The sequence below is a fragment of the Oryzias latipes genome, chromosome 1, assembly GCF_053564925.1.
Source record: "Oryzias latipes strain Hd-rR chromosome 1, Olatipes_Hd-rR_3.1".
Taxonomy (NCBI): domain Eukaryota; kingdom Metazoa; phylum Chordata; class Actinopteri; order Beloniformes; family Adrianichthyidae; genus Oryzias; species Oryzias latipes.
In genome coordinates this window covers 16,291,071-16,318,924 of record NC_136237.1, presented here as the reverse complement: position 1 = coordinate 16,318,924, position 27,854 = coordinate 16,291,071, and the positions used below count along the sequence as shown (strand labels likewise).

Genomic DNA, 27,854 nt, shown 5'->3' with positions numbered 1-27,854 from the left:
ACATTTCTGATGCTTTGTAAGTGGTCTTTTCTTTAAAGACAACTAGAATATTGCTCAACATAAAAGAGTTTGTTTTTTTTCAGAGCAACAGACTGTGCAGTAGCGTACTTTATAACCCACATTAGGAGTGTCCCTCTGCCTCTCTGTGCCTTAAAACCAGGAGCCCGTGCATCCTCCAGCAGTTAAGTGCGAGAAGGCATCTTCTTCCAGAAGACGCCGGTTTCATCCATCATTCGGATGATAATTATTCTTCTTCAGTGTATCAAGATATTTTCCATCCGCTTCTGAGTCAGCAGATGCCATTTCTCCATGCAGGGGCACAATCTTGGGTCATAGCGATTCAGGAACCGCTGTAGGTACCATAACCATTCGGCCTGGAACCTCTGTTCAGGGTCCTTTCGACTGAAGGTAACGTCCCACTACGGTAACCCCACTTGGACAAACTACGTAGCCTCAAGATCTGCTCGGGCTCTCCAAATTTTCCTTTCACGTTCCCTTTTGTAACCTAAGGTTATTTTCCCTCATAAATTGTGTCTGACAATATTCTTTGTAATTTTTATAAAGACATCTTGCCACAATCCGCTTGTTATTCCAGTTTAAGTTCAGCCGTGGCTGAAAATGTTGTCAGCACGGCTAAATGTTGTTCTTCCGGGTCCTTTCTGCCAAGTATAAAGCACCAGGCGCACGGATTGAAAAAACTATAAGCGAACATTCATTCAATAATAATCATAACAATAATAAAGGTATGTTTAGAAGACAAAGTCGCTTTATTTCAAAGCTGTCTTTGTCTACAGACTTCATTCTATTTTCTTCTATGGTAGTACCGTAATTTGTCCAGACCAATCACTATCTGACACGTCATCGGACCAACGCACAGCCAATCACATAATGTCATGTCAGCATTAGTCCCAGGACCCTGAACGGAAGTTCCAGGCCGAACGGTTATGGTACCTACACCAGTAGAACCATCTCTTCGTCAGCAGCCAGGCATTCTCTCCATCTCCGCTTCCCTACTTAAAATTCCTGCAGGACGCAAAATCTCATACAAGCGTCTTGACTTGTCTGAAGAGGAGTCTTGTGACTGATAAAAAATATGCGAAGATGTGAAACAGCGAATATTAAAACGCGAACAAGCAGGGGAACACTATTATGTATTCGTTGTTTTTTGTTTTGCTATTTATTCATCCTTGTATCGCGATTAATATCATCAGCGCAATATTTATCACTAATAATGAACATCACAAGTACCTCAAATCTTGCAGCCTGTAGTACTTACACATTTTTCCATCTGTAGCTGTCTAATTTTTTTCACAATTATAGAGACTCTCTGATAGTTGCAGAAATTGGACTTATCAGCAGAATGCAAAGCTATACTGAGACAAATAAGGACAAAAATCAGAATGGAACATATAGACAATCTGCTAAACAAGACACGTTTCTTGATTCTGTGGAGGTGCAAAAACACTTGCAAACCACCTACACTAGGGCCCCAGCCAATCATATAAATTCAATCAAACAATCAACAATAAGCCAGTACAGTTAACTACCACAAAGGCTTAAATCGTGCTCCCATGAGCATCTCCACATGACAGTGAATTGGCAGCAGGAGGTGAGGCAGCAGGAGGTGAAAAACAAAGATGCAGCACACGTGTGTTCTTGATCAGTTCTGACAAAGGAAGTGAGCTGCAGCTGTGGGGCTCAGGTGGGTCTCCTGACTCCACACAGTTTCACGCAAATGAATGAATAAAAGCCTTCATTCCTTCCCTGAGCCCAGTCAGACACTCTGGGGTTTTTTTTGTCCTGACTTTAGTTTTCACTCATCTTGTGCATCCATCCATTCACCATGTCTGTAATGAAGAAATTCTTTTCTCTAGTTGAGCATGATAAAGCACTACCTAAGATATTAGCAGTGTCAAAAAAATCCCCCTGAATATTTGTCTTTTTAAACACCAACACACACAGGAACTCTCGCTGTTCCACTGGGCTGTCTCTCTGCATCAGCATCACTACAATCTGAATTGCATCTCCACAAGATATGCTCTGTGCTTACGTGATTGTTTGAAACGCTTGACTCTAGGATGTTTAGCAAGACATCATCAACCACTTCAACGCTACTGAACGAAAACAAAGTACAGCAGTTAAAGCTGTATGCTTCACCTTATGCTCCACTGGCCTCAGCAAAAAGTCTTCTCTTCTGACTGCTTTACGGCTCTGTACACCTACACTGGACCTGCATGCCATCCAAAACCAATTTAAAAAACTCAAAGATGCCATTCCAGGAGATGGGAATGAAGGTTCAGTCAGAACAAGGAAACAGTGGCATTTCTAAAATGTCATCCTGATACAGAACAGCAAACAAACTATTTTTTTTCCATTCTTTTATCAAACCCTGAAAGACCCACTGCTGAAAATCATGTTTTGGGTGTTTTTCTAACATTTTTCCTAATGATGGTGCACATTTATTAAGAAAAATAAGCTTAAAATAGCATTTCTGAGTATTTCTTTATTCAAATCATTATGAATCAGGAGGAAACGAAAATGCAGTTGGAAAAAGCCTGTAGCTGTGATGTAGAAGCTACAATCAGCAGTCCACAAGCTCCCTGCCCTGCTGCATTCTGATGTATCTACTTGTAGTTGAGTAGATCTATGTACGCCTTTGTTTTCCTCATCTGAGCTGGCATCGGAGTGGGACTTTAAAGTCCCACTAAAGTCCTGATTATCTTTTGATCTATTTTAATGGCGTTCCTAGTGGTCTTTTTATTAGATTATGCCGTTTTTAGCCAAAATTTTTAAAAAAAACTGAGTGGTTTTCTAGGGCAGAGTTTCTGCAGAGATTAACAATGTTGTTGGGCTAAAAGGTTGGTGTGGATAAAGCCCACCCCACTTCCCCCATCACCCATCTGTTTTCACTTTCTAACGCTAGCTTACAGCTCCTCACAACTCCAACCCAAAGCTGTAGTCACACCGAACGCGATTTGCGCGTCAGTGAGACTGGCCAGTATCAGTGTTAGGTCAATGTTATCAATGTACAGACATGATCCTGTGGCGTGATTTGAGTGACGGGCACAGTGGCCCGGCACCAGCACGATTTGAGTGCGCGATTTGAGTGGCGCGGCGAGAGCTCATTTATGAGAACTTTTGCGAGGTTATCCCATCGCATAAACCAATCAGGTACTAAAATTTTGGCAAGTGACATTTTCAGTGACTCAGTCAGCAAATACAAAACTAATATAGCGAAACGATGAAAGGGTTGTTGTTCCAAACTTTCATCAATGCCAGAGCCTGTTCCAGCTACTTTTGGACGAAGGCAGGTACACCCTGGACAAGTAACCGGTCTGTCACAGGGCCCATGGGGCTGGAGTATTCGCACCCGCTCCGCCAGCCCCCGGGTGGTGGAGCTTGCTTGCTTGCTACACCGGACCCCGGCATGCTGACTGGCGACCAGACAGAGAGCCACTGCGGTTTGTGGAGGCAGCCTGCTCAGGCCTCTGGAAATTTGTGATACCAGCTCAGAAGAGTAAAACAAAGGCGTACATGGGTCAATTGGTCTACAAGTGGATGCATCAGAATGGAGCAGAGCAGGGAGCTTGTGAACCAGCCAGCATGTTTTCGTCCATTCACACTAATTTGCACAAAAAAAATACTCAAATGTAATTTTAAGCTTGATTTTCTTTAAATATGAGCTCCATCATGAGAAAAATGCCACAAGAACAAGCTAAAAACACAATTTTCATCGGAGTGGGTCTTTAAATCAACCCTCATCTTAAGGATAGGCCAAAGCACGCTCTCTGGTGAACATGTTTACACATCTGCCGGGCTGCACTTCTGAAGGTAAATACAACCAAACCTCTTAAGTGTGCTACATTCACAACCATCAATTGCATCCTTTATTCCACAGTTCCCTTCTTTTTTTCTTTTTTTTTTTTGCAAAGTGTGACTCAAACTCAAGCATCCTCTGGAGATCTGGATTTGACCTCCGAGGATGAGTTAAGAATGGGAAATCAGTAATCAAGTAAACATGGATTTTAGTTTCAGTTAAGTGCAATGGGTAAATAGTTTCAATCAGCCTGTGTTACACTGCAGCATGCAAATGTAAACAGCTTAGAGACAAGCATGGTGCAGACAGGGCAAGGAAATGTGTGACAAGTCTTTCCTGTAAAATGTTACCACTTTCTTCTGCAGGGCAAAGTGAAATGACAGCATTTTAGAGAAACTTAATTCAGTTCATCTGTTTTTGTTGGAAATCCAAGACAAACCTATCCAAAATCCATAATCCTGGCAGCACAAGTGCAACATGAATCCACCCATAGGATATGATTTAAAAATGGAAATAAAAAATATATTTACTCAACCACAAAGCCTGTATTTGTAATCATGCAAAATACTGATATGAGAGTAAAGTCAATAGATACATACACGGAGGCAAAAAAGATGCAAATTGAAGAAAATGTGAGGCAAAACTTAAATAGGTCTAACATCCCGCTACTGTCTCATCACAAACCAGCAAACACAATCCCAGCATCCCTCCTTACCCATCTGTGCCCGTGTCAGATGCCTTTCAGAGGTTCATGGTGGATGAGAGCCCTGCTGATCCGAGTTCTGCAGCAGCAGCAGAGGCAGCAGCAGCCGTGCATTAGCATTGGTGATGCTGGAGAGCCGCTGACAGTCGGGGCCGGCGTCCCTGCCTCTGTCAGGCAGGGTCTTCTGCAGTCTTCCTCTGCCCTCGGTTTCCGCTCCTGTCCAGCTTATCGGAAGCACCGTTTAAAACATCCCGAGCAGGGCGCGCGCGCGTGTGGGAGTCCTTTCGGTTATTGCGACGGCTCCTTCAATGTTTATCCCGCCACGGAGAGAAAGATTCAATGGGAAACGTTGACTTCAAGACCGGCGGAGAGAGCAGGCCACTCCGGCGCGAATTAGAGGAGGATGGAGATGAGAAGGGACGCGCGGGAGGTGGTACGGCGCGGGGGGGGCGTCCTATTCGGCGTTTTCTGTCGTGTTTACAGCCAACGTTCGCCTCCTCTCTCAATCTTCTCCGTCTCTGTCTCCGAAGAGTCCCCCACTCTCCTTCGCGGCGCTCCGGATACGTTTTTCCGCTCCGAAAAAAAAACACCCAGAGAAACCCCCTCTACTATGCCCCTCTGTCCCCGTCCTTCACATCTTCACCTCTTGGCCAGCAGGCTGAACGAAGGTGGAGGGGGGTGGGGGTGGAGACGCGCGTGAGCGTTGGGGGCAAACGAGGAAAAAAAACGATGAGAGCGGAAGGAGGAGCCCCGGGAGAGGAGAACTCCTCCCCGCTATGCTGCTTATCAGCGGGACGAAGGGGGGCGCGAGCGCGAGGCACGAGAGGAAAAAACTGAAATATGAGAGCAAGTGAGTGGGCGCCAACGAAGGGAGAGCAGGGTTTTTGTTTTCTTATTTTGAATTTCGAGTAGTCTTTTAGCTCTGAGAACGTTTTTTTGCACAGATACTAAAGGCTAATATTAAAAACTGTAAAAACACAGAAACACAGCTGTCGATCTGACTGACTGACACAAGAAGTAACCGCAAGAGGGCGCCAGGGAGCAAAAGCACAAACATCAATTATTAATAGCGCCTCTGCCTGCTTTTAACTAGTTTACAGTCGCATGACAAAAACGCGAACAAAAGTAATCAAATGTCCCTTTAAGTGCCAATTATTATTCAAAAGTATATACAGACTTTTATTGACAGTTTTTTTTTACTTTTATTGACAGGTCAGCTTGACCAAAGACCTCTTCGGCTGTTTCCTGTCTCCCATTTCCAGCCATATGCTCACACCAAAAACCATTAAGTAAATTGAGGGGGTTTTGCCCACAAGTATACAACAATGCAATGCGAAATTAGCCATTTTTATTGCATGACTTTACATAAACAAATTTACCTTACAATGTGTTGTTAATGCAAATACGTCAGTAGAAAACAATATCATACCACATCATAACCCCTTAAAATAAAATATTGCACAAATATTCCTTATCCTTAGCAACAAAGACTACTGTTGTTAAGCGTCTAAAAAACAAACAAAATAGGGTTTTCAGATTAAATGTTTAAATGCACAATGTTTCCTTCAAGTAATTTTAAAAATGGCTAAACATTTTTCTCAAAGTTAACAATATTTAAAGAAATTAGATGACAATATCTAAAATAATGGAATCGTGTCCAATCATTGTGTGGGGAAAAAAAATTCAACCTTTAAAAGAAACACAGCAGTTGTGTGGTGAACACCATTATGTTGACAAGAAATAAAGTAACTGTGTGTTGAGGCTGTTTTGACGGTTACAGAGCAATATTCCAGGGGGGTATTCCAGAAAGCAGGTTATGTTAGCTCCCACAGTAAATTTGAGGCTAAGGAAGTTGATAACCTCAGTTTTCTGTTCCAGAAATGAAGGTATGTTTCAGGGTATGTCAAGTTGCCATAGTAACTCATGCTCTGAACATAACCTGGTCTGGAGCAGGTTTAGTTGAAGGTTAGTTTGTTTTCAGAGAGGTGAAGCAGCATGGCGTGTCCATTTAAAGATGATTTAGTGGATGAAGAAGCTCAGATAATACTTTTTCCACCATGAGAGGGTGATAAGACCACGTATGGATGTTGGAAAAATAAACTTTTTTACTTTGATCTAACTAAATTATTTGCTTGAGTTAAGATAAATCATTTTTTGTTTAGTCAGCTTAGAAATAACACGTACTTTTCAGACATTTATTTTACTTTCATTCAAATTAATTAAATTAAGTAGGTGTAACTTTGTGGCTGCTGTTAGATCTGCACCGCAAGGGATTGTGGGATACCATTCCCTTTGCCTGTCTGGACGGATTTGGGTTTAAGTGTGGGTTTTTGACCAAATGTCTTTAGTTGTTTAGCTGTTTTACTGTGTTTTGCCGAGTTACTTTGTCCTACTATGCTTACGTCTCTGCACCATGAGTGAGAGTGAACGAGAGGATGATGAGTTTATCTTGCACCCCTACCATTGTTTGCTGTAATGGCAATGATGGAAAATTCATTAATGAATTTATGCACTCCATGCATTTTTTTCCGTCCTTTTCTTGTTATAAAAATACGAATATCTGCCGGCTCAAACTTAGACATATGAGAGTTCAAGAAATGTAATTAATTAAGATGGAAAAAATATTAATTGAATTGGAGTAATATGAAATTTAGTTAGATAAATATGTAATTTGAGTTGTATAAACAATTATTGAGTTTTATAGACGCAAGAAATTAGGTTGAATAAATTTAACTCAATTATTTGTTACCAATAGAAGTAATGCGTTTACGGTAAGATGGCAAAATTGGATAAGTTATATATATATATATATATATATATATATATATATATATATATATATATATATATATATATATATATATAATTTTTTTTTTTTTTTTTTTTTCCTCTCACCCTCCGCGGGTGGTTTCTCCTCCAAGCTCGGGTCCTCTACCAGAGGCCTGGGAGCTTGAGGGTCCTACGCAGTATCTTAGCTGTTCCTAGCACTGCGCTTTTCTGGACTGAGAGGTCTGAGGTCTTTCCAGGTATCTGTTGTAGCCAATCCTCCAGCTTGGGGGTTACTGCCCCGAGTGCTCCAATTACCACAGGCACCACTGTCACCTTCACTTTCCAGGCTTTCTCCAGTTCTTCTCTGAGTCCCTGGTATTTCTCCAGTTTCTCATGTTCCTTCTTCCTGATGTTCCCATCGCTTGGCACTGCCACATCCACCACAACGGCTCTCCTCTGTTCTTTATCCACCACTACAATGTCTGGTTGGTTCGCCATTACCATCCTATCAGTCTGGATCTGGAAGTCCCACAGGATCTTTGCCCTCTCATTCTCTACAACCTTCGGAGGTGTTTCCCATTTTGACCTTGGGGTTTCCAGTTCATATTCTGCACACATGTTCCTGTATATTATTCCAGCCACTTGATTGTGGCGCTCCATGTATGCTTTCCCTGCCAGCATCTTACACCCTGCAGTTATGTGCTGGATTGTTTCAGGTGCTTCTTTGCACAGCCTACACCTTGGGTCTTGTCTGGTGTGGTAGATCTGAGCCTCTATTGCTCTGGTGCTCAGGGCTTGTTCCTGGGCTGCCAGGATGAGCGCTTCGGTGCTGTCCTGTAGGCCAGCCCTTTCTAGCCATTGGTAGGACTTCTTGATATCAGCCACTTCAGTTATGGTCCGGTGGTACATCCCATGCAGGGGTTTGTCCTCCCATGAGGATCTGTCCTCCAGCACTGTATCCTCTGCTCTCCATTGCCTGAGACATTCACTGAGCACACTGTCAGTTGGGGCCTTGAGCTTGATGTATTCATGGATCTTGGATGTTTCATCCTGGATAGTGGCTTCTACGCTCACTAGTCCTCGGCCTCCTTCCTTGCGGCTAGCATACAGTCTCAGGGTGCTGGATTTGGGATGGAACCCTCCATGCATGGTGAGGAGCTTTCGTGTTTTCACATCCGTGGTCTGTATCTCTTCCTTTGGCCATCTTATTATTCCTGCAGGGTATCTGATGACGGGCAGTGCGTAGCTGTTTATTGCCCGGGTCTTATTTTTGCCATTGAGCTGGCTTCTCAGGACTTGCCTTACTCGTTGGAGGTAATTAGCTGTTGCAGCTTTCCTTGTTGCCTGTTCCAGGTTGCCATTTGCCTGTGGAATTCCAAGGTACTTGTAACTGTCCTCGATGTCTGCTATTGTTCCTTCTCGGAGTGAGACCTCTCCTGTGTGGACTACCTTGCCTCTCTTTGTCACCATCCGGCTGCATTTCTCGAGCCCGAATGACATCCCAATGTCAGTACTGTAGATCCTGGTGGTGTGGATCAGGGAGTCAATGTCACGCTCGCTCTTAGCATATAGCTTGATGTCATCCATGTAGAGGAGGTGACTGATGTTGGCCCCATTTCTGAGTCGGTATCCATAGCCAGTCTTGGTGATCATTTGACTGTATATATATATATATATATATATATATATATATATATATATATATATATATATATATATATATATATGCGTCACAAGGAAAATGAAAATAAGATCAGAAACTTGTGCGTTTACTTTGTCTGTTCTTCTACTGCAAGCAGAAACTCTTTCTTTTGCTGATGCAGCCATATTACTTTTTTGATGGACGTATAATCTTCATACGCCGTCATTAAAAGCTCAGACTCCGTCTCACTGAAGTGTCGCGCTCTCTTTTTTTCTCCACGCGTTTCCATGGTGACTCTGTAAATCGGCGATCCATTGTAAATCGGCGATCCATTCCACAGCGTGTACACATTCCTCAGCGTTCCAGCATTCCACTATGTTGTGCAGTTCTGCAGGCTGCAGCCAGGGGTAGTTGGATCCATTGAGAATGTCTTTATGTACTTGACATGCACGTGCATTAACCCAGGGTTACCAAGTCGAGCGTAATTACGCCAACTCATATCCGGTCTTTTGGAACCGACATACCCCGAGTAAGCAAGTTCAGGCGGATTTCAGACAGAGCTCAGGGTTAAAGTCAGGCTAGTTTAAACATGCTTCCTGGAAAACCCCCCTGAATGATCAGCCTTTCAAACAGTTTGTTTTGGTTTTAAATTTGCTCCACCCTGGATCTGCACTGTTGCACTAAATATTTTGAAAGTATGTCAGTTCTTATCTTGTGATGTGCTGGACTTATTATCTGATTATGCTCTTGATAAAATCTTCTGAAGAACTATGTTGGTATTATAAATCTTGTGGCTTGAAAAATTATGGCTTGATAAATTAAGAAAATAAACTCTAAATGAGGCACTTTGCACATTTTATGTAATTTGAGAAATTAGCTACAATTATGTCCTTTTTATTAATGTCGGCCTTTATTTCTAAATTATTTTATTCTCTTTAAAAATGTTGTGCTTTTATATAAATGTTTTATTTAATTTTTTTACAGCTGTCAAGGCTTTTTGTCACTCTACAAAGCATTTTTAATTGTCTCTGTGTATAAAAGGGCTGGTTAGGAAGTGAAGGGAACCTTGTTTTAAAAAGTCAACAACCACTGCTACACGGTATTCACAGAAAAATGGAATGTGGACTGCTTTATTTTATAAAAATGATTGCAAATCACTAAATATATTTTTAAAAACATAAGAAAAAGTATACCAAATATACACAAATATTACCAAAGGTATTTGCTCACCCATCCAAATGATCAGAATCAGGTGTCCTAATCACTTGGCCTGGCTATAGGTGTATACAATCAAACATTCAGGTATGCAGACTGTTTTCACAAACATTTGTGAAAGAATGGGCCGCTCTCAGGACCTCTGTGCATTCCAGCATGGAACTGTCATAGAACGCCACCTGTGCAACATATCCACTGGTAAAATGTCCTCTCTCCTAAATATTCCACAGTCAACTGTCAGCTTTATCATAGCAAAATGAAAGAGTTTGGGAACAACAGCAACTCAGCCACAAAGTGGTAACCCATGTAAACTGATGCTGAAGTGCATAAGACAAAGAGGTTGCCAACTTTCTGCACTGTCAATTGCTACAAAGTTCCAAACTTCCTGTGACCTTCAGATTAGCCAAAGTTGAGGATGAGTCAAAAAAGGACAGAAAAATCTAACCATGAACTAATTTTTTTTAAATATTTTTACCACCTTTGAAAAAAACAATTATTTTAGTTTTGCAGACTTCCTATTTTATCAAGCTGCCATTCAACAGTCAGAATTCATTTAGTGAGCCATTCTTTATATGTTTAGAATATTTCCACACAACAATTGGATTAAAAAATTATTCTAGTAATAATATGGTGTCGCATATCAATTAAACGTACTCTTTTTGATGTGTTTTAGGACACACACAACCAAATGCCAGATTATGATAAAACCTAAATCAACAAAAAAGAAACAAGAAAACCACCATGAAGCTTTGCACAATTTCCAGATCTGCAGGTACCAATAGGCATCTTTGTAATGCCCTTGGTTGTTGTTGATCTGGCGTCATTTGCAGGTTTTGTAACTTGTGTATAAATAATTGAACAAATACGCCTGGAAAAAAAAAAAGTCTGTTTTCATGCTTGGATCTATTACTCTTTAGTAAGAATCCCTCATATGGAAGTCAGAAAAATCTATAACCTGAGGAGGTTGTTTGCTACTAATTCAGTCCAGCTGGATGCTTAGTCTCCTGGAGTGTAACATCCGTAATATTGGTCTGCGACCTCAAAGCCTGCGTCTGACCTCCCTCTGAGCAACCAGTAGTCAATGAAAGGAGGTGGGGGAGCTACATTTCATGCTGGGGTTTCTCTGTGAATGCGACAACAACCTGCCAGTCTGACCTGCAATCAGTGTTTTAATATAACTGCGTTACTTACTAACGGTGTTAGAAGTAAAGTTACGGAGTATTCTAACTAATTACCTTCGTCCCGGCTACAACGCCGTTACTATTACTTTGTATAAATCAGTTTATTGAAGTGGTTTAATCAGCAGCGAGCGCCCCCCCCCCCCGCCTTCTCTCTGTGTGTGTATGGGGGGGGGGGCATTCGAGATTATGATTGGCTAAGGAGCCAAATGGGCGGGGCCACGCTGAAGTGAGCGTGCGGCGCACCGGCACCGCCGGGATGTAAACAGGAAGTCACAGCAACAAAGGTTGCATTTTCAAGCCGGAAATATCGACACTACTTTAATTGAAACGAAATGGGCAAATGTTTACGCCAAAATTCACGTTGTGTACCGTTTCAAATACATAACCAGCGTCTGTCTGAAGACGTTCAAACCTAATTAAGCGCCGAACCTCAAACGTGTTTTGTTCTGACAAGCCTGAACCTGCCGAGCCCGTTGCGTGTTTTGTGGTGAAGCAGCAGCACCGCTAAAAGAAGACAAACTGGATTTCACAGTCCCAGTAACGACTTACTCACACAGAAAATGTTTATTGTAAAATATGTTGTGGAAATAATGCTCTTGCTGTCTAACCTTTAGAGTCATTCAGAAATCCAGACTCCTCCCCCCGTGTAGGTGAACTGTTATCAAATACTTGAGTAGAACAGAAACATAAATATGCAGCTAAAGACGTCGTTTCATAGAATACTTGAAGTATATGTTAAAAGAAAACTTAACTTTTTTATGCAAAGTTTGTTTTTCTCCTCATATAAAGTAAATATTATTTAATTTTTTTGCAGTTTTGGAGTGTGATCATTCTGAATGATATGTTAAAGTTTAGGTTAAGATGCAATATAATAGAATATGACTTGAGTGCAGCAGAGAGAGATATTCACCTCATTACTGTAAATTGTTCTTGTTGATGGTTTAGGTATTCCTTTTTCCTCTCTTACTGTGATTGAAACTATTTTGGTTATAAACTTGGTTATAAGTTGATACTTAAAACCTCTACATTCAGTTCATGTACAGTAAATACTGTTAATATTTACACATTGCTTGTTTCAGTGTTGTGTGATATTTCTGATAGACTTTTTACATTTCTACACTTCAAGCCTCTCTGTTGTTACTAAGCATCATAATTTTATTGGTAGAACTATACCAGAACACTAGGAGTGTCAGTTTCATTAAATTATTGCATTTTAATGCTTTATGTTTGCCGGCAGCTAAGGAAAAATAGTACATTTATTGCTAACAGTTTAATTGCATAACGCAATCAAACAATTGTTTGTCATCATTTTTATTATTAGTTTCATTGCATAATTACATAAAGTTTTGGCAAACAGCTTCTGCAATGTATTCAACCTTTTTCCTTTCACTAAACTTCAGGTTCTACTGCTAAAAGTTATACAATTAAGCAATTAAAAGCAACAGCAATTGCGCAACCAAATGTATTTCCGCAGGAAATGAAACTGCATAATGCAACTGCATAATGCAATCAAACTATTGTTCTTCTCTTTTCTTTTTAATTTATTTTCTTCCGTACATTTTTTCTTTGTGTGCGTGAATATTCTGCATACTTCATCCGATGTCTGCCATTCAAGTATCAGTCAGAGTGTTCTTCAAATTAAGGACATTATTGCTTTGTTCTGCGATTACGTGTGAAGCTTATGGTTTTTTGCAACTTTTCCCCAGAAATACACAGGGAAGGCTCTTTTGCAACTTCAAACATTCTGCAATCCTAACTTCTGCATACTTAATGCTATAAAAAAATCAAACATGCATTTGTTTTGCTATTTGGGTACTTTTCTGATGTGTTTAAACATTTATAGTATTTATATTTAAAAAACATTTTTTTTAAGTAGTTTAAATTTCAACAAACTGCTGTAACTTAACCACCACTTCTCACAGTGACACTTATATATCCGTCCATATTAAATCTTTCTGCTGCTTCTCGCTGAAAGTTATGTGAGAACATACTAGAACCTAAAGACATGAAACTTTCAGAAATTGTAGCCTATAAGTCAGGGGTCGGGAAGCTTTTTGGCCGAGAGAGTCATAAACGCCACATATTTTTAAATGTAATTTCGAGAGAGCCATACAATATTGAAGTGTCCCTTTCCCACACTGAGGCACGGAGACTTAACCTCTTATAAGGTTCTTTATTCTGGTTACTGCAGGCCGAAACCTATGGAGTCCTATACTGTTCATAATTAAATAAATAAATATTTAATTAAATAAATAAATATGGCCTCATGCAAATACACAATCAACCAATAAATATCTCATAAATATATAAAAAGATCATGAAATTGTGAAAAACCTGCACACTGATTTTAAATTAGCAATTATATTATGCAATATATTTTATTTTGCTTTAAAAACCTGTTCATTATTTTAAAACAGCATTTTAAAATATTCATTTTTAATCATGTGGAACATTATTATAATTCTGTCTTTTTTTTTAGAAGCTCATATTTCAAAATCAATATTTTCCAAAATAGCTTTGTTTTTATTTCATGGTGGTGTTTTTCAGAATGGCTTATAGACCTTTTTCGCAAAAACCGGAAACACGTCAGCAACGTGTAAACCTAGTTCCGGTTTGTGCTTCGCTGGCGGAGAATGGCAGAGCCTAGAGTGTTTTCGAAGAGCCTGAGTTGTGTTCCGAAGTTCATCAGCGCCGATGCGATGAAGGGTGTGAAGATGCATTCGTCCACTAAAGGAAACAAATTGGACAAGGGATATAAATTCGTCCATGAAGAGTTTATCCACCATTACCAAGGTAAGCTTCAGCTAGCTTAGCCATAGCCGCATCACCGGTAACTCTGTGTGTTTGTTTACGTCAACTGTAAATCCTGGTGTTATTTGTAATATAAGGTATAACACATCGCAGTTAATATGTTGTGTGTGTGTTTAAGTGAAAAGGCATGAGATTAACATAACACCCAAAAATTTGGTGAAGCTGTAAGTAAGAAATGTTAAGGTGCCCGTTTGCGTCTTCATTCTTCTTGCTGCAGACAGTTGCGGCACTTTCTTCACTTACTATTAGTATTATTTTTCTGAAAGTAGGGTGACCACACGTCCTCTTTTCCTGGACATGTCCTATTTTTCTATACTTATATGATAAAATAACATTGAACATAGATGAAATGTAATCATATTTGCTTCATGTATGCAGCTCTGAACACCAATTACTCTCGATGAAATATCTCACAAACTCACTTCACTCCTCTTTTTTACAAACTCAAATCTGGTCACCCTACTGACAGTTATAGTTTCATGTTACATTGATGTAGCAACATAAGTATGTCTTAATTTTAACCTATTTAATTTCCAGACCGCACATTATTCACAGCTGGGTCAGCAGGCTGATCCACCCCCCCCCCCCTGGCCTGCACGAGTGGCTTGCAAAGATGGCACAGACCAAGAACACAGGTGGGTTTGTGATCAAATTATCATTATGATTTAAGAACGGATGTGTATCCATAACAACTGTAGATTATTATAAAAACACCCCCAGTAGTTATTACAGACTGTAATTTCTTTTTGCCTTTTATTTATAAGGGAATCCATCCTGAACCGGTTAGTGAGCTGGTGGTGCAAAAGCCCAAAACAGTTGGCTAAGACGGTCTGAGGTCCACACTGTACAAGGCATATACAGGTGAATAATTTAACTTTTTGTTGCTTTGTGAGAGCAAGTTAAGTTTAAATGTAAAAAAATTACATTAAATTTAAATGTAGTTATGCACTTATGTCTAACTTTTGTGTGTTGTGTTTCTCTTGTGTAGGACCACTGCCAGATCCATATCTGATGGCATCTGGAAGCAGATTATGCCAGGTGCAGCCCCAACCTCTCATGGCTGTGTTGGATGGGGTTTCTGAGATGGAATGAAAGAGAACTTGGATAGATATTATAGCAAATGCATGAATGCATACCTTAAATTACACTTATCTTGTCTTTAAAAATCAGTTCAGCCTTCTGTCTTACTGTTGATGATCTGTAATGTTCTTTTTTATTCTAAATCTTTGATGTTATTTGTGTTATTAATCAGTTGTTGTTACGCATACCTAAAAATATTAAATGAGGCACAATTTTGACCAAAATTGTTTTATTTGTTCATCTAATTATTTTTGTGAAGTCAAAGTCACATTTCAACAGGAAAATATTACGAATATAACAATTATATTTAACTAGATTTTAAGAATATGTGGAAACACTAAATTTTTCCATACTATTTGCACATTATACATTATTTACATACCAAACATTAATTCACTCTTCAACACAAAAAAGTCCTTGACAATTTGCCAAAACACGGCATTTAAGCCAGATCTGATTCACACTGCCCATCAGTGTGAGCGGCACAGAGAGTCCCTGATGTGAAAGGACTTTATCCTACTGATCACTCTTTCCACTATAATTCTGAGGCGGGTAATGGCTTGGGTTTGTTCTATTTCCTCCTTGCTGATGGAGCTGAAAGCTTAAAAGGTGGAATCATGATCTCAGATCCATTGTCAGTAAGGAGGTCTTCAAATGAGGAACTTTTGTCCGCCATGACATCGTCTCCTGGCTGCAGCAAAGGAACTTGGCTTCTAAGTCATGGATGTAATCCAAAGCCTCATCCAGAGCACCTGTGAAGATAAAGAAATTAAAAATCAGTCTTGATATATTTATTCTACCTTTCAACACAACACAGTAATCATGTTTTGAAAAGTATGTTAAGTATTTAATTACAAATACATTTCATTTATTTTGGTTAATGACAAAATACCCAAAATTAATTAAATACATGTAATTAAAATAGGTGAGAGCGTGACCAGCTTTTATTATATACATTAATTTTTTCAGGTAGAAATGCATTTATCCAATAACGGTACACATAGTTGACTAACGTTAACCAAACACATTATGAACAACCTTACCTGCAGGTGGGTGTGTCACGTAGTCCTGATCCATCTTTACTGCCTTAGCTTAGCCACCGTGTCGCTATCTTCACAGCATAGCTGCATAGACTGACGTTTGAGGTTCTGTCATATACTGACTCCCTTCTCAAAGGAGCAGTAAAGTTTTTCCAAGGGAAAATACTCGGGACGACACCACTCTTCAGGCGACGAACGACGCAGCCGCACCACACATCCGGAGCGAAGTTAGTAAGTGCCGGCAGCAGAGGGTGCTACCTGTGTTTACATTAAAACTATGCCCTTCCTCTCTTCAGATCGCCTATATCCATTTGGGTTTCAGGTTTGGATCCACAGGAAAATAATGATATGAGAGGCCAGGCTGTTTTTGGTTGGAAGACGAACAGCCTGGAACACAACAGAAACTGCAACTCTTCGACTCTGCCATTCTTCATATGTGCCGCTATGCTAACAGGAAGTTGTTTTACACGTCATTGACGTATTTCCGGTCAAAAAATGCGGAAGTGTGAAAAAGGTCTATTTATTTCATGAAGAGCAAACTCCAGCTCTCTCCACACCTTTCTGAAAGCAGATCCAGAACAGGTTTATTTAGATCGGTCAAGATGGCGACCGATGCAGAAGCAACGCTCTTTGGTTAAGTGAAGAAACTATCCTCTATCCCTTACTACCAAACTTTAACTAACAGAAGTACACGCTACAGAAATCTAAAGGAACCAAGATCAATCTCCAAGCCTTTGAAAGAAACCACCTCTCTTCTAAATCTATCTATTACCGCTGTTGGGGGTCTGGACAACGGCTAAGCTAAATCGGCTACATCGAAAACGGCTAAGCTAAGCTAAGCCGGCTACACTGCAGCCTGTGAAACCCGTTCCAGCTCATCATGAAGCCAAGCGACCTAAACACAAAACGAAAAGGAAGAGAACCTACCGTCCGTGAAGAAGGTATGGAGTTCGGAGTTCCTCTTGATATTGAGAAAACAGCTAGCTCTCCAACTGCTGTCTCGGCTCCAGCTGCTGCTAGCTCTGATCATGACTACACTAGCTCCGGTCTGCCGCCTGACTCTACTCCAGATACGCCAGTTAAACCTAAGGAAAAAAAGCAAAAAGCTGAAATGTCTTTGTCAGAATTACAGAACAACATTCTGGACGCAATTAACACGCGGGCTGATAATCTAGAAGGCCTCATCAACAAAAATACTTTAAGTATTGAGGGCCTGAAGAAATCCCTGGACTTTGCTTTTGCAGAAGTTGAAACTCTGAAAGTGGAGATGAAAGAAGTCAAAACTGCAAATGAAAAATACGACCAGAAAATATCAGAACTGCAGCATAAACTTAATGAAGCTGAAAGATATGGTCGAAGATGGAACCTCAGACTACACGGTGTGCCGGAGGGAAACCCTGAAGACATCAAAGCCAAAGTCACCAACATCTGCTGTGCTGTGATTCCCAGTTCTCAGGAAAAAATTACAGGGGATATCGACATGGCTTATCGTCTCGGAAAGAAGACAGGAGCAACCAACAGACTGAGGACGACATTCATCCGCTTCACATCCATATCGACCAGAGATCTTCTGTGGAGAGCAGCTAAAAGGAGCGAGTACCTCAGAAACAACAAACTGAGATTTGCTGAAGACCTGACTTCTGAGGACAAAGCGCTGAGAAATAAGCTGTGGCCCATTATTGAGGCTGCAAAGAAAGAAGGAAAAAAGGCTCATTTTGCAGGTATTCGTGTCATCATAGAAGGCAAAGAAGTACGTCCAGAAAACTTTCACCAATCCCAAATGGACACATCTTCTGCAGAGGCCTCTTCCACCTAGGATGCTCTGCAAGCACCAGGACAGACTTGTCACGCTTTTTCACTGAGGCAAGCTTGAAAAGGTCTGGTTTGATTTGGGCTTTTGCTTTTCAAATGTTGAACTTTTACAGGTGATTTTGCACACTTTCCCAAATATGTGAGCTGGTAAAAAGAGGATAGCAATAATTCAAAATAATTAAAAACATATAAAAAATAAATAGATTAAAAAAAAAAAAAAAAAGACAAAAAATATTTTCCCTTTTTTTACAAATGGCCTATTTTTTAAATGCTTTTTTTGTTTTCTGTATCCTTCTTCCCTTATTTTTAATGGCCAATTTTTGACAAATATTTTTTGCCGAACAAAGAGATTGTTATTAACCCATATAGCTCTGCTGTTAATAATGGGATAGAGATAGTTATTTGTTCAGTACTTGAGTTTTTCTCTACTCTTATAGTACTTTTTCTATAGTTTTTTCTTTTCTTTTTTACACTGTCGTTCTCTGTTCTTTCTCTTAATGCCAGGGGGTTGAGACAGAATGTCAAACGAAAAGCCTTATTTCTTTTTGCAAAGCAACAGAAAACCGATTTCTCCTTTTTTCAAGAAACACATTCAACTAAAGATGATGTACAGTTCTGGAAGGCGCAGTGGGGTAACGATATCTGGTTATCACATGGCTCAGAAAGAGCAGCAGGTGCTGCTGTTTTGAAAAACTCCTTCAATGGAGCCGTATTGCATTCTGATGGGGATCCTAAAGGTCATTTCTTCGTTCTGGTCCTTAATACTAATGATTCTCTTGTATTACTTGTAAACATATATGGGTACAACGCAAAATGTGAAAATGGCTTATTGTTGGAGAAATTAGAATCTCGTCTTCTACACTGGTTATCCAAATATCCAAATGCCTTGATTGTGATGGGAGGGGACTTTAATGTTGCTCTGGATGGTCTGTTAGACAGATGGCCTCCTAGAACTAGTAATTCTATGGCCTCCAGTTTAATACGATTCATGCAGAAATTTCAGTTAGTAGATATATGGAGACAAAAGAATTCTAATGTAAATTCTTTTACCTGGAGCAATAAATCCCAGACCAGCTTTTCTCGCATAGATTTTTGGCTGGTTTCAAGCTGCCTTGATGAAAATTGTATAAATGTGAAAATTCTCACCACTCCTTTAACTGATCACAAAGCTATTTCAATACAGATATTTTTAAATCCAAACACTTGTTACAGAAATTCATACTGGAAATTAAATAACTCTATCTTGCAACATGATAAGGTGTCCAAAACCGTTTGCTTACTAATTAAACGTTTCTGGCAGAAAGCTTCCTTAGAAAAACAGTTTAGCAGAAATTGGGAACTTCTAAAATTTGAATTATCTAAATATTTTAGAACATATGGAAGCTCATTTGCTAAAGCTAAAAGATTTGAAGAGGAGAGCTTAATTTCAGAAATAACATCTTTAACACAAAAATCTCCTGTTGACTTAAATGAAAATGAGCGAAAACACTTAATTAATCTGCAAAATAAACTGGATGACATGTACCGAAGAAAAGCTGAGGGAGCCTTTATAAGAAGCAGGAGGAGATGGATGGAGGAAGGAGAGCAGAATACTGCATATTTCTTTCGCCTTGAAAGACAAAATGCTAAAAATAATTCAATACAAAAATTAAATATTGATGGGAATGTTACAGATAATCCTAAAAAAATAGCCAATTACTGCTCTGACTTCTACACTAAACTTTATGAATCTAAATATTGTGAAGAAACTTCTAATCTCTTCTTACAATCTCTCACAGACACCAAGGTAATTGAGTCTGATTTGAAGGAATTCTGTGATAAACCACTATTGCTACATGAAGTTATATCAGCTATTGAACACCTCAAATTAAATAAATCTCCAGGCACAGACGGCTTAACCTCTGAATTCTATAAAACATTCTCCGAACAACTTTCTCCTTTCCTCCACCATTTATTCCTGGAGAGCTTGAACAACAACTTCCTTCCTCCTACTTTAACCCAGGGCCTTATAACATTAATACCCAAACCTAAAAAGGATTTACTCCTCATTGACAATTGGCGTCCAATCTGCCTGCTTAACAATGATTATAAAATACTTGCCTTAATCTTCGCTGAAAGGTTAAAAAAGGTTTTGGATCATATAATAGATGAGACTCAGTCTGGCTTCATGACAAATAGACACATATCAAATAATATCAGATTAGTACTTGATTTAATTGATTATTCAGATTATTGTCCCGACGAAAGCTTTATCCTTTTTCTCGATTTTTACAAAGCCTTTGACACAATTGAACACAACTTCATCCTCCATGCGATAGAAAAATTTGGTTTTGGTCCATTCTTTAGAGGAGCTGTTAAAACCATGTATGCAGGAGGAAATTGTTCTATCAAACTTCATGCTGGGACTTCTCCTCGATTTTTACTAAAAAGAGGAGTCAGGCAGGGATGCCCTATTTCCCCTTATTTATTCCTCCTCTGCACCCAGCTCCTCACTGACTCTATAAAACTCAGCTCACTAAAAGGTATTTCAATAGCAGACCACACAGTCACTATCAGCCAACTAGCTGATGATACCACCCTCTTTCTAAAAGATCATTCTCAGGTACCGTTAGCCATTAATCTGATTAATAATTTTTCCGTTGCATCTGGACTCTGTTTAAACATAAAAAAATGTGAATTGTTTGCTCTTAAACACTGCGACGTCCTCTCTATCTGTAATATTCCAGTGAAAGAGTCCATTACCTACCTAGGAATTACTTTCTCTAAAGATAAAAAAGCCAGATGCCAATTAAATTTTGACCCAATTATTAATAAAACACAGACAAAGCTGAACCAGTGGCTCCAGAGAGATTTATCATTGAGAGGCAGAGTTTTGCTAACTAAAGCTGAGGGAATCTCTCGCCTAACGTACGCAGCTTTATCCCTCAATGTTGACAAAAAAGTCCTGAAAACCATTGACAAAATTCTATTTAACTTTATTTGGAGGAACAAAAATCATTACATTAAAAAAACTGTTGTAATGAACACTTATGATAAGGGTGGTCTTAACTTTCTAGACTTTTGCACATTAAATAATACATTTAAAATTAATTGGCTAAGATATTTTATGAAGAATCCAACTTCAATCTGGAATTTCATACCAAATTACATTTTCTCCAAATTAGGAGGCATAAACTTTCTTTTATTCTGTAACTATAATGTACAAAAGATCCCAATTAAGCTTTCTTCCTTCCATAAACAAATGTTACTTTCCTGGTCACTCATCTACAAACACAATTTTTCTCCTCACAGATACTACATATGGAACAATAAAGACATTACTTATAGACATAAATCTTTATTTTATCCATCATGGTTTAATCAAAACATCCTTTTGGTTCATCAGCTGTTTAATTCAAACGGAGCTTTAATGTCACATGAAGAATTCTGCTTCAAATACTCCATCAAAATACCAAAAACCGAATTTAACTTTGTTTTGAAAGCAATTCCTAAATGTATTATTACATTATTCAAAAGTTCATCATTGCAAAGTCCAACTTTATTGCCAATTGATCCGACTAAAATAGAAATAGGCCAAATTTGTTTTTCTTCTTCACGTAACACAAATCGCCGTATACGCTCACTCTTCCAGAAGGATGTTGTCTCCATTCCTTACGTAGTTTCTTTTTGGAATAATTTAGTTTATCATTTAGAATGGAAAAAGATTTGGAATTTACCAGCAAAATACTTTTTAACCAATAAAGTGAAAGAAATCTCATTCAAACTAATCCATAAATTCTATCCAACCAAACTATATCTACAAAGGTTCAAGGAAGATATTGATGTTACTTGCTCTTTTTGTCAAGAATACCCTGAAGATACTGTACATTTATTTTGGTCATGTCCCTTTTCCACCACTCTCTGGTCTAAAGTTTGTCATTTCATTTCTGCCCACATTGACCCTGACTTCCGCCTGTACTTAGAAAATATTATGTTTGGCATCACCCACTGTCCATCTCATAAAAAAGAACAGTTGTACCTCATTAACCTTTTGTTGTTTTTATGCAAATGGCACATTCATAAATCAAAAGTAACGAATCATACCCCTCATTTCTCAGTCTTTATTAATGAGTTCAAACAATACATTAAGACAATAAGAAACTCTGATAATAAGAACGCCATCAAAACATTAGATCTGTGTATTAGTTTCAATCTTTATGCATAAAATGTATAAACCCCCTGGCTTGTTTCTTCGTTGTTCAATGTTGAACATTATTTTGTATTGATTTTTTACATTCAATAAAGTTTGAAAAAAAAAAAAAAAAAAAAAAAAAAAAAAAAAAAAAATGAAGAGCTTTTTCAGGAGAATGAGTCTATCTGTCAATCAGTGAAAGTGGGCGGGATCTAAACGCTCATTGGCTCATCCATGGAAATCGCCTCTTTTTCCTCGATACCCGCTCAGCGGTGTACCAGTCAGAGAGATGACATATTTCAGCGATATCCGCGCGGCTTTGCTGACATTATAGATCAAATAGCGACAAACAATCTGTCTGCTGCACCAAACATTGACAACTCTGTTTTTGTAGTTTGAGGGTTTGTGTGGACCAAACCACACAGAGGAGTTCCGGTCGTCCACGTCTATAAGTCCCCCGTTGAAACACTCCTCATTCTTACGCCATTCACTCAGAGCTCACATCGTGCCTTATGTCGGCTCGCAGGAGGTGAGCTGGCGGACCAACAGAGTCAGACCAGGAGCTGCGCAAAGCGGAACAAGCCTGCTCAGGGCTCCTGAACCTTATATTTTTTCTATTTTCAATGAGACAATGATTATAATCAGGTCCTCTGATTTTATTTTTCCCTCCCTTCAAAATGTTGAACCTTTCCTGCGATGACGTTTCTGACCGTGGTCTGAAAACGCAGCGGAGATCCGGAATTGATTGAGCAATTCTGCAGCCAGGGTTTACTCCAATAATCAGGCTCTGTAATTTGGAGGAAACCTTTTTTTTATTAATACTTTTCCGGGGGACAGGGCAACAGACCCTTAACTTGCGCTCACACACTAACTCTCGCGCTGCCTGGGCGCTCTGATTTACACGTAATTTAAGACGTAAAGTTTGACTGCGCTGAGCTGAAGCAGAGACTCTCTGGGATGATCTCATGAACACAAACATGGAAACATTGTTATCATGTGAAACTATTCAAAATAAATAAACCTGATCTTTTAACAGTCCATGTACATTGTGCATCCGTGCATTTTTACTGAGATAAGCGCAGGCAACCGCTCCATGTGGCTATAAGGCTAAAACATTAGCTGGTAGCCCATCCCACACGCTGCATGTTGCGTTCATGGAAACTCCAGTTCATAGACGTTTTGTGGAACTCCAACAGCCACCCAGCCTAACTTAGACCACTACTAGATGTTCATGAGAAGATGAAAATTGCCGAACCGACCACAAAATCACCCGAATTATGCACACTCGCCCAAAGCCACTTTTGTCCTCAAATGTAGAACCAAAACTGCCCAATTTCTTGTAACACTGTGGATGTGTTGAGGTGCATACTCCCCCTAGTGTTGAGGAGTGTGCATTGCGCCATCAGGTTTGGTGAAGCATCTTCGATCGATATAGTCAGGGTGCTGCTGCTCATGTCTGAGTAAAGGAGTAGCCAATCACAAAAGTGTCTCCGCCTTGTCTAGTTTGATTGACAGACAGACACATTCTCCTGAAAAAGCTCTTCATGAAATAAATACGCCATTGTGAAAAACAGCAACATGAAATAAAAACAAAGCTACTTTGGAAAATAAAGATTTTGAAATCCAAGGTTCTGAAAAAAGGCGTAGAATTATAATAATATTCCACATGATTAAAATGAATATTTTAAAATGCTGTTTTAAAATAATGAACAGGTTTTTAAAGCAAAATGAAATATATTGAATGATATAATGGCTAATTTAAAATCTGTGTGCAGGTTTTTCACCATTTCATGATCTTTTTATATTTATGAGAGATTTATTGGTTGATTGTGTATTTGCATGAGGTTATATTTATTTATTTAATTAAATATTTATTTATTTAATTATGAACAGTATAGGACTCCATAGAAACCAACGCCGTATATCAACTCTTCAGCAACTCTTCAATCTCTCCCGCTGAGAGCGCTTCACCCAACTTCTTATTCTGCCGCATCAGCCCTCCTATTTCCCTTATTCGGCCCATGGCTGAACCCCATTGGTCCAAACAACCTAACGACAGTCTGAGTGAAAGAACCGAGACCCAATCAGCATCTCTGCTTGATGCGTTCAATGAACTCCAGAATTTAGAACGCGACCCAACAACAGCCATCCAGTCCAATTCAGTCCGCAACAATATGTTTAAAACTAAATATACTAGTGAATGTGTACATTTGATGTAATTTCAAAACTTTTAAAGTGCAATAAGTCTGTGGATTTTTTTGAACAACATTGTTATGCTGTTGCTAATAAATTGTGAGTATTTCTTACCATTATTACGACTTCTGGTGCTGCATGGTTTTGTTGATGGTCTAGTCTGGTTTATACGTTGTGAGTTTCTGCTTCATGCAGGCGTTGAGACTTTATTCGTGATTGTAGGTTGATATGAATGTTCTGTAGATGGGAGAAAGACTGCTCACATGCAGACATGGAGCCAAACACACACTCACGCTGCAGTGTGTGACGGGCAGCGTGTTTTAAGTTTTGACAATCCCTGCGCGATTCACCTTGCTGCCTGTGCGCATATCCCCCCCCCCCCCCTTTCTTCCTCACGCATCCCGCTGCAACTGCGCGCTCTTTCTCAGAGACGGGAGCGCGCAGTTGCAGGGACGGTGGTTCGCAGGTTTCAGGCTGTTATAAACTCTGTGAAGTAATAGATGATAGTTAATTGATAGCAGTGCAGATTTTTTTTCTCCAAGCACCGCTACTACTGCGCGCCCCCCCTGGCATTGCATCGCACCCGGGAAGGACTGGTCTAATGAAGAAAAAAAAAGTATAATTAAGGATTTGTCTGCGAGCCACATGTGACCATCAAAAGAGCCACATATGGCTTGCGAGCCATAGGTTCCCGACCCCTGCTATAAGTGAAAGAGCTTTGAAGATATGAATGTTTGTTTGGATGTAGTGGTGAGATAAGCTGCCCTATAGAAATACATGGGTTTCTTAGCTCAGCAGAAGATGAAATGTTTTCTGAGATTTCTGATTGAATGCACATAAAGACATTAAACTTGAGACGAATACATTTATTGCAATAAAGTTTATAGTGTCTGTATTTATTAACTGACTTCTTGGTTCTGTTTTTATCAGAGATGGGTTAACAGATCCAAGAAGAAGGACATTTTATATCACTTAATTCCACCACTTGTGAGCTTTAAAAAGTGAAAGAATGATTATAATCTGACTTATTTTAGTCACAGCATCAATTTGTTCGTGGCGGTCCGTGGCGCAATAAAGGTTGGGGACCGCTGATTTAGAAGATGACATGCAGCTGAGAGCAGACCTGGACTTTGAACCCGTTACCATGGAGACAGCACTCTCTTTCAGATTCACGGATGCAATGATACAGGCTTTGCAGAATTCCAGGGGACTTTTGAGGCTTTCAATAACACATGCATTTTTGTTTGGTGTAAATTCAAAACAGATCCACTTCATTACATGTTTGGAATAAATTAATAATTTGGACAATCCTTTACATTTTAATGCTATTTTGCTATATAATCATTCTATTTACATCATGCTACCCCGCATAGCTAATCTGGCATCTACTGAGGTTTTTTAAGATTATTTTACTAATATTTTAGTATTATGCTAGTTAATTTGTTTAATTTGTTTAATTTGACATCTACCAAGGGTTTGTGAGATGATTTGGCATTTAGCTAAAAATGTAAAGGTTTTCTTAAGAAACAATCAAATTCCGAATCAACTATTTAGGTACATCCCAGCATTTCCTCCTTCAGTATCCTTTTTTCTGCCATTTATGGACAATTCTGCTTACTTCTGCAATGATGTTACAACTTGGTTGGTTTCTCTGCAATGCAACATAATTACAGCATTACAATGGTAATGTCCTATGCAGCTTTGCACGTTTGGCTCCAAAAACGTTTGCAAACTTTACGCAAACAGCTTCAGCAATTTATCCAACCTTTAATTTCAATAAATTTCACCTTCTTCTGCTAGAAATTATGCAAATAGGCAAATAAAAGCAACCACCTTTAGCAATTACGCAATCAAATGCATTTTGACAGGAAATACAACTTTTCTAGCTATTTTAATTCTTATGTACGGTTTTTGTCCATTCTTATGTTCTGCATACGTTTGATTTCTGACAATCAAGTGTCAAAATGTTCTGCAAATTTAGGACATTATTCCTGTCTTCTGCAACTTGTGGTTTTTCTGCAATCCAACAAATTGCTGCATTTTTTCTTATAGACAAGGAAGGCTTTTCTTCAACTTTAAACTTTCTGCAATCCTATCTTCTGCATACTTTGTGCTATTCAAAAAATTCAAAGATCCATTTCTTCTGCTCTTTGTGGACCTTTCGACTTTCTTTTAATCATTTTGCAAATATTTATAGTTTTTAAAATAATTAAAGTAGTTTAAATTTCAAATATAATGGAAGTCACTGAGGAGCCCGCTTTTACTTCATTGCTTTTAAAATGTATCTCCTCCTACAATGTTTGACCTAGAGACACCATTTGAACTTTAAAATATAGTGGAGGGATTTGATTTTACTGGTGTTACTTTTCTTTTGGATATTTCACATAACTTTTGAACTACAGCTGTTTGAATACATATAGTTTTTAACCCCACATCAGACTTTACCATTAGTGTCTATTGCAGAATGTTTGCTGAGCCAGAGTGGGTTGACATCATCGCTAGAGTGAAGATTGAGTTTTATTTTTTTAAGACAAAAATTAGATTTAGAACAAACTGCTGTAACTCAACCACTGTTTGTCGCAGTGACACAATTTTTCTCAGAAAAACGTAGGAAAATGCCTCTAGTTTTAATAAATGTGACCCTCAAACCTGTGAGGCAAAAACTTTTGCCTCTACAGGCCCCAGACAGACACTAAGATCCATTATTTTTCCTACGCCCACCCATATTAAATCTTTTGGCTACTTCTCACAGCAAGGCATGTTTTAACTTGAGATTCTGAGAACAGATTTGAACCCAAATACATGAAACTTTCACAAATTGTAGCCCAAAGCCTTGTGATTGCTACAAGGGTTCAACATGTTTAATAAGTGAAGAAGTTTTAAACATAGGAATATTTGTTTGGGTTGGGGTCAGTTTTTCTTTCCCTTTCTGCTAGAACAAATTGGTTATATTACAATGGTAAGGCTTCTGCAAACAGCTTTACTAACTTATTCACCCTTTTTTTCTTTCAATAAACGGCAGCTTCTATTGCTAAAAGTTATGCAATTCACTAAGTAAGAGCAACCACCTTCAGCAATTACGCAATCAAACTTATTTGGGCAGGAAATGCAACTTTTCTAGTTACTTTTAAGTTGGAGTAACTGAGTTATTTACTCACTTAGTGTTTGGGCAATGTTGCTCGTAACTACAAAAGCGGCAGAGTTTTAGGGCTACCAAAAGCAGTTATTTTTTTGTTGACAACTCCGTATGCCATGTAGAAATGTGGAAAATGGACAGGAAAGGAAAGGCAGACATGTTAAAAGCATTTGACAAAAAAACATGGTGGGAGCAATCCTGCCAAAATAAGAGGCAGAGAATCAATGCAAATGTGGCACCAACGTAAAAATGTAAAGTACTGCTGCAGTTGCAGTGCAACTTTA

At 39.0% G+C, this 27,854-nt stretch overlaps 1 protein-coding gene and 1 long non-coding RNA gene across 5 annotated transcripts in view; one reads left to right on the top strand and one right to left on the bottom strand.

Moving 5' to 3' along the window:
• mgat3b (beta-1,4-mannosyl-glycoprotein 4-beta-N-acetylglucosaminyltransferase b) overlaps positions 1 to 27,854 on the bottom strand; it is a 79,127-nt gene that overhangs the window by 50,839 nt on the left and 434 nt on the right. The window contains exon 1 of one of the 4 annotated variants that reach the window (XM_011478411.4): positions 4,533 to 5,281. The exons of 2 other annotated variants lie outside the window; for them this stretch is intronic. The gene's annotated coding sequence lies outside the window, so the exon portion shown is untranslated. Of the gene's footprint in view, positions 1 to 4,532; positions 5,282 to 27,854 lie in introns of those variants that run through there. One more of the 4 variants, XM_011478412.4, reaches the window with a different exon arrangement.
• On the top strand, positions 13,944 to 15,307 carry LOC144994053 (uncharacterized). Its single transcript, XR_013657432.1, has 4 exons — positions 13,944 to 14,120; positions 14,676 to 14,773; positions 14,903 to 14,999; positions 15,127 to 15,307. It is a non-coding gene; the product is annotated as an uncharacterized LOC144994053 (long non-coding RNA).